At 41.1% G+C, this 10,078-nt stretch overlaps 1 non-coding gene across 1 annotated transcript; it reads left to right on the top strand.

Annotated features, from left to right (window-relative positions):
- The first annotated feature begins 9,423 nt into the window (after positions 1-9,423).
- Trnak-cuu (transfer RNA lysine (anticodon CUU)) lies at positions 9,424-9,496 on the top strand. Its single transcript has one exon. It is a non-coding gene; the product is annotated as a tRNA-Lys (tRNA).
- The last annotated feature ends 582 nt before the right edge of the window (positions 9,497-10,078 follow it).

Genomic DNA, 10,078 nt, shown 5'->3' with positions numbered 1-10,078 from the left:
AACCCGTCGGGTACGGGACGGGCCCGGATACCCGACCATCTTTAGTGTTAAATGTGGTCAATAGAGATACCCGACCCGACCTGTACCCGATTTCAAAAACAAATTAAGAACCCATACCCGACCCGATCCCGCAAATTTTTGTTTTCATATACGAACCCGACCCGAACCCGGCGGTTACGGGTACGGGTGCGGGTTTCGGGCAAATTTTCCGATACCCTACCATCTCTAGTAGAGGCCCATTATTGACCGTCTATGCGTGTTGAGGATTACGAGCAAATTCTTTAACTACAGCCTGATCAATGTGTACGCACCGATGAACGAAAAGCCCGATGACGTGAAGGAGGAGTTTTATAATCTTCTCGAAAGAACATATGGGGAGTGTCCAGGACAGGACACATGACATAAAAATAGCCATCGAAGTTACAAATTCACAGGTCGAATACGAAGAGTTCTTTTGCCCCATTATGGGTAGGGAAAGCCTCCAATGACTTGAGGTTAATCAAGTTCGCTGCAGTCAAAGTGATGGCTATCTACCTATTTTACAGGACGGAACAGTCAAAAGCGTACCTGGAAACACCTCAATGTAGAGGCCTGCTCTCAGATTGATCATCGTACTGGTCGATGGCCGGCACTTTTCTGATGTCGCAGATGTACGGGTTCGGAAGGTTCGCGCCCGGTTGTCCAGCGTATTCAAATAGAGACTAACGAAGAAGATACACCTAAACATTCAGCGGAAGGATTTGTTGCAGAGTACTCTCAGAAAACTGATAAGTGGATCGGTGAATAACTTAGAGAGAACCTGAACGAATAGTGGAAGTTATCCACGATGAGATCAGTACTACAGCGCGAAAAGAGACTTCACCGTCGTAAGAAACGCCGGCACTGGGATCACGTTCTTGCGGAAGCGGAGAATTGCTACGAGAGGCACAATACGAGAAGCTTTTTAATACGATCAATGGAATCAGGTACTGGACCGTGCCAACTCCTATTATGTGCAACGACAAGGAGAGGAAGCTGATTACCGACAGATCGGAGATGGTCAGGTGTTGGAAGCAACATTTCGATGTACTGTTGAATAGTTTATGAAAGGAAGCTGTCAACAGAAACAGGGTAACGATTGAGGATGATGGACAACCAGTGAAGCCAGCAACTTTGGAAAAGGTTAAAAAGGCATCTAGGGAGCTGAAAAGCGGTTGGAAAGGACGGCATCCCGGCTGAACTTCTGAAAGTCGGGAGTGAACGCTGTATTATGCCATTCGTCAGGTTATACTAAGGGTATGGACTGAGAAGAAACTATTTAAAGTCTGGTTGGAAGGTGTCACATGCCCTATTTACAAAAAGGGCCATCGACTTGAATACATCGATTATCAAATTATCTCTCCAATTCTGCATACAAAATTCTCTCTCGCAGCAATTCTTCTGTGGTTGACGCGTCACAGAAAATTTAGATTTTCTGGTTTTGGACGACCTCTGGGCAGCGACAAGACCTTGGCTTTACATAAACGATTGTCTCGCGCATACGATTTTGCAAAACAAATTCACCAGTGCACCTTGTGATGTCCTGCAGTTCACCATCTAACACCAACTCACTCACTTATCCCTTTTATGCGGGAAGCTGTCAACCGACCCTCTCCTTTGCCAGTAACATGCTACCGGCAACTACCCAAATAATGGGTCATTAATACACATTGCGCATTCAAGGCAAATCCTATAACATCTCAGAAATTCGTCCGCATTCGTATATCCGAACCTTTTGTACATTAGCGGGCTTCCCTCGAGTTCCCGAAAATCTGCAAGAATACTTTGCACGGTTTATGGCCCTTTCTTGAATGCCACCAAGACACCCAGGCGGGGACGTAAAACGTACTGATTGGTGACAAAAATTTGAAGACATTTACTATTTTTTCTTGCTACCAGTCTTGCGACATGTTACTGGTACACAAGCACCGTAAAGAAATGCAGAACAACGAAAGCATCTTCTTTTGTTCTGCGTGTCGTACACTCTTCGTTATCGGGGAGAAAATATCACCAGTCTTGGAGACACTTTTTTGTATTCTTTTTTGCCGTTGCGCACGTAAACCAAACACAACTTTCCCCCAAGCTACACGGTTTTAAATAAGAAGGTCCCCAGTACACCTTATTCTCTTTCACAACTGCAAGCAAAAAGCGGCCGATGCATGTCATTTCTATACGAGATTTTGTATGAATGGTCAACTGACGTACGAAAATGTTTGCTTATTATCATGTACATATTCGGGCTAGTCTCGACACTTACTAGAGATAGGCACTGTCGATACAGAAACAGTACAGAGCGATGGTGTTGGTTAAGAGTCTGACAGAGCATAGCATGCTGGTAAATGTATAGAAAAAGTGTAACCGTTTCGATCCCTGCACCGAGCACAGCAATGGCCGCTTCGGCTTCCTCCGCAAATTATCTCTTTTTTCCAACATTAGTCATTGTCGTCGCTCTATCTTCAACGCTGTCTTATTTAATGTAATATTTCTTCGAGATTTAAAATTTAAAGTCGAAATTATTTTACCTTTACTGAGAAAAATCGCTGCCTGATCTGATTTGATTACTTTCTGCAGAACATCACACGTCGCCAGCTATCACCATTGTCAAAAATCGAGCACCAAAAATCAGAGGGGTTGTGCACAAGACACAACCGCATAGGTGACGTAGGACTACGAAAGTCTCTTTGTAGCGATAGTAGGATGTATCCATGTATGTAATAATACGATTCTTCATGTATACAATCTACATACGCAACGTTTATCAAAGTAGTAACATTGTATACGATCAATACTCAACCGATTTTGGAGTTATATCCATGAATTGAATGAATCTATTTTATTAAAACGAATCGAAGTCGCACTAAACCAAACAGTAAATAAATTTTCATGATCTGTTTCTACGTTGAATAGTGCTTTCCTCTGTTTTCCGCAAAACTTTTCTGCAGTTTACTAGACAAGAACACTGATAATAAAGCATTTACAAGCTGCAGACGTTTTGGAAGTGGCAGAAAATGTCGCCCGTGACCAGAAAACTTATTTCCGCCATTTGTTGGTCGCCCGCAATGGCGAAAAGTTCAACTTTTTCCTCGTTCCCGGTGTTATTATGGTATTAACTGGGCAAGAAAATATAATAAACTCTTCAATCGTTGTGTGATCCTTAAAAGGACCGATTGTTTGATTATCATAACTCTAGCTTGCAATAAACTTGCACTAACGCACTTAACGTAATTCTCTTTTCGGTAAATTGTAGTACCGATAACCACTAACCAGGCACGGCTTGTTGCAACGGACCCGCCGGAAAGCCTCAGCAGCTATGCGATCGACGAAGCCGTTCGTGTATGGTCATGAGTCACGATGAAATACTAGTTCAGGTGACAGTAACATATTTCCTGCCAATTCCAGAACTTCAGCAGCCAGATATTTCATCACGGCAGTGAGACGAGTGCTCCAGCTCCAACACGCTCAGCATACTTTCTTTTCCTCAGCAGCCGATGAACACGACCAACTGACGACGATGTGCACCGTAAGGCATACGATGTTTCAAATACAACCTTTAAACTTATGCCACGGATGTGACGCGAAAGCTGCCTGTCCGATGTGTCACAACCTAGCTGCTTGCCGATGTGTCGCCATCGAAAACCGCTGACCGACTGACGATGCGCAGTAAAAGGCATAGCCGCCAAAACCATATCGTTCACTGGCGGATGAGTCGGTGGATTGTTCGGTTTGTTGGCGTCTCGCTGGGTGAATTTGGATGTCTTCGTTGCCTTATCCGAGGAAGCAGCAACAGTTGAAGCTCAACAATTTTCGATCGGATCCACCGAAAAAGTAAAGTAACTAAAACGATATGATAGATTCTAATTTGACTAGCAAGACTCTATCACATGGACATAAACCAAACCACGATAATCGTTGTTACGAGATTATCAGATGCTGCAGTTTTGTAGAAGAGTGCGGTGGTCGATCCAGTCGAACGCAGCTTTTAATTCGGTGTGCGATGTAAAAAGAGGTATAGTTAAGTAGATTAGTTGATACAGATCAGTCAAGCAAGAATTTATGCTAGTTAGTGGGTGGATAATTATATTTTTAGTACGTTAGTGGTGCTGCTGATGATTTCGAAAATTTCGAACACACCAGACAAGCTTGTAATACCTCTGTATTTCTTAACACTTTGGTGATCACCACTTTTATGGACGGAAAAAATGAAATGATACTTTCAGGTATCAGAAAATTTGTCTTAAGCAAAGGTCTTGTTAAAAATTACTAAAATGCTAAGGATAATTCTAACTTACAACGGCAAATTCGGCAGGAATTCCGTCGGATCCAGCGAAATAAGATCGCTTCAATTTACTTACTGCTTTAACCAGCATTATTGGAGTAATTTCAGAAGTGCCGAATTCGAATGGTCCTTCATGTACATTTTCGCAGCCAATTCGGCATCAGTGGCAAAGCAGATCGCAAACACTGAAGATAAATAATATGCGAACATATCACAGGAATCTACCGAAACGAAACGCGACTTCAAGATTGACAGGAATAGAAATGCATTTGCATTTTGAGTTGACAAAAGTCCAAAAACCTTTTGGGCTCCTTCCCAGATCAGTTTATATACGAAGAACGTACGATTTGTACAAAATATAAATTGAATAAACTGACTATATCATCTAGCTTATTCAAACCAAATAGATTTCTCCAGTAGAAGGTTAGTAAACACTGTGAGAGGGAGTCAACATCTATTTTACGATAGTTCAATTTTGAGGAGAGGAGACTAAACAGTCCACAGTCAGTGTTATGGCCTCTGTATTTTGGGACTTGGATGGAATTTGGCACATCGTATTTTTTCCCGAAGGGCAAATCTAAATTGGCTCCACAAGTCTTATATTCTTTGTATCTAAACCTATTTGATCTATTCACAAACGGTTGATTGCAATGATAATATTATAACCGCAATTGAAGACTTTTTTGGAACCAAGAACGAATCGTGCTATAAGAAGCATGTCAAAGGCTTAGAAAAATGTTGAAATTATCGTATCGCTGAAGTTTTGTAAGTAAGTCTAAGGACAATCGAAGGTTTTACGATCAAACTTTACTATGCTATGCTATTACTATATACTAAAGCTTAATACAGCTGATCAAGATGCATTAAGCAGCGTACAAAGACAAAATACGAATTATCAAAACAACCGCAGCGAGCATGTTTACTTAGGTAGGGTTTATTTCTAATTCCCATCGTGGTAAGTAAAGCCATTCTAATTTTCATTTGGGGCCAACCAACCAAGGGTTGAAAGCCCCATCAAATAGTAAATAAATAAATAAATCTAATTTTCGTCATTTGTTGGATGGATTTAATGTATACTCCAAAAGTTCTTGTGCCGATTTGACTAAAACACACTTATCTTCCGATCCATGAACTTTGAAATCACTGAAAAGCGATTATTAAAAAGCATATTATTGAAATTACGCAACTGACTTTATTTCTTAAATTCGTTGTACCGTTTTAAAATCCGTCCATCAAAATTTTTCATCGTCCGAACTAAAACTCACAACAATGTTTACGAAGCTAACGCGCATGTATTTGTGTAGGACGGCATGACGAATGTTGGGTATGAAATGGGGAAGGCAAATGAGGAGCGTCCAATATAGCTCTAGCTATCCCAAGCCCCTACCTAGCGCCTCCACGTGGCCATACCCGGTAATGCTCTATTGAGTTGCCAAACTAGGAGCAGCTGCGATACTGGGTGGTTCCCGGCTGCCTGATCTCGAAATCGAGATTTTGGATAGACGGCGGAGCCACACGACCTTGTTAATAGGTAAGCATAAAATAAGTTATTTTAATTAGGTTTTTCGTTTTAGCTTATGAAGCATATCCTGCTATATAGTGAAAACTTTGGCCAATACGAGTGTTAATACTGCACATGGATATTGGAAACCAGAAGAAAAAGTTAAATTAATTATTAGAAACTAAAAGGACGCAACTCTAGTCCATTCGAAGGACTGCTGGTGAGATTGTTCTATTTTTACCCATGTATACCACATTTCATAAGCTAGAATCGGGAAGAGGAAGGGACCAGCAGAGCACTTGTTTGAAGCGATGGGCCTGGGGAGATTGAAACAGTCAACTTTCTAGGGTTAATCTTGGCCCGATGGGTTGTTACATCGTGGATAATAAGCGGGCTCTTCTCCCCATCTGCTGGAATCATTCTGCATTAAGACGGTTTATTCAACGATTGACTCAGGCGACTTAGCCCTTGGAAGGAGATTCTCTAAATCCCTGGTTCGTGTAAGTGATGTTGCTTATCGACCAATTCCCTTTTGGCTCTTCATACAAGAGTTGGGAAGCATGACCAATCATTGAATATGTTCAACTCTTTTTGACATTATAGGCTCATTGCTATGAACGGATGTTCTGCTAAGGCGGTGGTAGTACCATATATTCATATTCAGAATGGCATGACGAATGTTATTCTGCAAAATTTCTGCAGGTTAGGCAAGTTTTCCTGGCTGTAGAATAACGAGAATGCCTTGCATGAGTTATTTTCATTTATGAATGACGGAAATTAAAACGATTTGTCGACATTTTCTTCTTCGTCGCACGAAAAAACGAAGGAAATTTGACTGGTAGGACTTCTTCAATGATAAAAAGCATTTAAATAGATCTCAGCTCGCTTTGATTGATCGCGTATGATAGACAACAAACTAAAATATTAGAGAATAATTAGTTTTGTATTGTCCGCTGATATTCTTAATAATTTGTGTTGGATTACGACGAAGCAGCAACATACCCTACTCTAATGCCGCGGTGGAAACTCCATTACACTGCAATTTTAGTTGCGGCTTTCTTCAGGTTCAAATACCGCTGATCTGAGAATGTCACGTTTCCGCCCAATATTGAATGTCGCTCTAGCGAAAGCGTGGATTTCATGTGTTCCATTTTCATCAATCCCATGGCACATTACGTAAGCAAAAATGTTGTTCCATCAATATTGTGAACTATCCGTTAAAAGCCTTCAAATTTTACTGACAACATAAGAGGATTCAACAACCAATTACGCAATTATTAAATAATCCCTTGCTTTCAGATCGCGATGCAACAATTTCTAGTTTACACTATTCGCGACAATGCTTTTATCGAAAGTGGTTTACTTCGGTCGGTTGGTAGCCAGGGAACGTGACCTAGTACTAGTAGTAACTACACGTTTACTTCTTGTTCCGCTGGGCTGCTCTGTGCGAGCTCACATAGCCGGTTAAAACCTTCGGTGACGTTCGATGTCGCTTGGTTGGCATGTGCCGCATAGTCGGAGGAAACTACTGTGCTATTTAGTTGCACAGTGAAGGGAAACGTCGATAGGATCAATCTATGTCTATGACGATAGATGTATCTACTTATGATATTGGCATTCACGGCAGGTTCTGCCGGTCAGTCATCACTATGTATTCCAAATCGTTTCGTGCCGTTTTACGCTAGGCACAGCATAGCACTGCACAGTACAGCACACCGGTACAGCTCAAAGTGTCGTAAAAGTAGAAATGCACGTACGTAGCAAAGCCGAAGGTCGATAGATTGAGTCATAGAGTCACAGAGGACTGCGGCAGAAAGTTTTTGATGAATGACAATTTCTTTCTCTGATGTTTGTACTGTACTTTAGCTGCAATATTAGCGCGGTGAAAAAGTTGTTTTGAAGCAAAAATATGGTGCTGAAAAGATGAAAGTCTACGTTTCTGCGGAAAACCTCCAGTGTGAGCTGCAAAATTTATATTAAAAATGTGATTAAGCAATTTTGTCACAATTTAGTTCTAGTTTTAGACATGAAATTTATTTTGTTTTCCGTTCTCAGCCTATTGCAGTTCTGTTTGAAAGTTTTTTATAATACCAAGTTATTTTCATACGTTATCAATGCTATGTTATCGGTAATTCTATTTTTCCCAATTTTGTCCCCATTTTCCTTCAATATGTCGCAGCTTTGCTACTGTTTTTTCTCGACTCGCTTATCCGGGTGTTTACTTTTATTTTTCGCTCGGATAATCGAATCATTTTTTTTTTGCTAAACATCGTTTAGCGTTCTTGAATTACCTGTAGCTCGTGAAGGTTCTTTTTATTTATTTTATTATATTTCATTTTTATATCACCTTCGACAAAATCGTAAAATGCATCTTTTTATAGATTTTCTGCTTCCACTACACTAACGTGTAGTATTAGAAACATGCCATTCAAAGCACAGTTATAAACTATAACGGAAACTTTTACCGGAAATTTGATGACCTCCCATTAAACCTTAACTAAACTTAAAAATTCACCCGTTTTTTTTACATTTTGCTCCTCTGACAAAGCAACTGCCCTCAACAGCAGCATTCATCCTCCTTACACCATGGTAATTTATGCAAATCCATCCATTTGTTCGTTCTCCACGGGGAACGGAATGCAAAATAGTGGAGAAGGCATCGATCACCATTACACGAGCAGGGAGCAGCGAACGAACGGTGCAGCTACTAGCACCCTCGAACAATCTCCCTTTCATCCCTTATTCATGAGCAATTTCTCATTGCCGATAATTGGCGATAATGCTGGCCAGAGTATAGGAAACATCCCTGATGGCAGCAATGCGTTTCCGTTATCCACTGGACCGCAAGCGCAAATTGACCACTCGTCGTTTGCATCCTTCTTTGCCTGACTCGGGCAACCGAAGGCTTAAAGCTGCTGAACCGCAGCCGCGTAGCGTAGCTAAAGCAAAAGGGTTCTTGCAAACGATCGGAATATCCCCGCGAGTGTCGTCCATTGGTCAGCTGTTGCAGCATATCCATTGTACCCCAATGCAGCGGTCAGTTTCCGAACCGATATCCCTGGTTTTCACACCCAATCGATTCGATAATGCTGCGGTTGTAATTATTTCTTGTGCTAATGAGGTTGATCCGAACAATGCACGTGCTTCTGTTTCGAGTTCCGACGACTTTTGGCGGGGAGCGTTGGGCCTGGGAGGTACGAATGCAGTGCGTCCTAACCAGGTTTTATGCTTCATTCAAGAATTGTTACGGTCGAACTGAAAGCGTTACATCATGTTGGTTAGTTGGTTGGTCAAGAGGTCAATCCGTGTTCCCTTTCTGCATGAATTGATGCCAACGTGTGACGATAATGAGCACATTTGGGTTGGCTTTTACGTGAGTACCTTTTCCGCTAACCACGTGCGAGGGGTTAAATTTAAGAAAGCTACAACAGTACGAGATGGGTGAAAAACCAGTAACGTAAAGAAAACCGTTGCGCTTCTCTGCCTCCCACAGAGTTTGTATTTTCTTGCGATTGATGATATTGCGCTTGCTCATTGCGATGCGGATCTCGTCTTTATTCGAAGCAACTTCGTACTTATGTCTTTGAAAATATTTTTTATTTTATTCAATGTATGATCAGTGTTATCAGCCCGGCTAGCTCAGTCGGTAGAGCATGAGACTCTTAATCTCAGGGTCGTGGGTTCGAGCCCCACGTTGGGCGCGTAAATCTCTTTTGCACCCAAATGGTACCTTCGTTAGACTTTTTCCATCGATGAATATATATTTGGATTGAAATTTCTCAATGCTGTTACCAAAACGTACTTTATAAAGCAAAGTAAAACCCTCCGGACTAGCGTTTTTCTATAAAACTTCATTTATTATTTTCCGATATACGTTTTCACACTATACTGTTTCAAAAATTCCAAACCATTCAAAATTTTTTCCGAAATTGCAAGTGTAATAGTGACGACTGAAAACTGAACCCCTTCGCAGATCTCGCCAATACCCCGTAAATCCATAGAAGCCACCTAAATTGAACTTTTATTCTAATAGAAAAACAAACATCAAAATGATTTAAAACTGAATAAAAGATAATAGAGGTAGTTTGTAAAGGAAAGCTTCAGTAGGTACCTAACAAAAAGATTCTCACCCCTATTCTGTTTTTCTAACGAAATTTTTTTACGTTGGTTTATGGTGGAATAATCTTCGGGATCCTTCAAATAACTTATTGCCACGTTAGCTGATGTAAGGTAACCAACGTATTTTGGACCCCACCAGCAGCTGTACATAATTTGGACACTTA

This window comes from Sabethes cyaneus, chromosome 2, assembly GCF_943734655.1.
Source record: "Sabethes cyaneus chromosome 2, idSabCyanKW18_F2, whole genome shotgun sequence".
Lineage (NCBI taxonomy): Eukaryota > Metazoa > Arthropoda > Insecta > Diptera > Culicidae > Sabethes > Sabethes cyaneus.
Note: the sequence above shows the minus strand (reverse complement) of the source record. Positions and strands in the feature narration are given on the sequence as shown.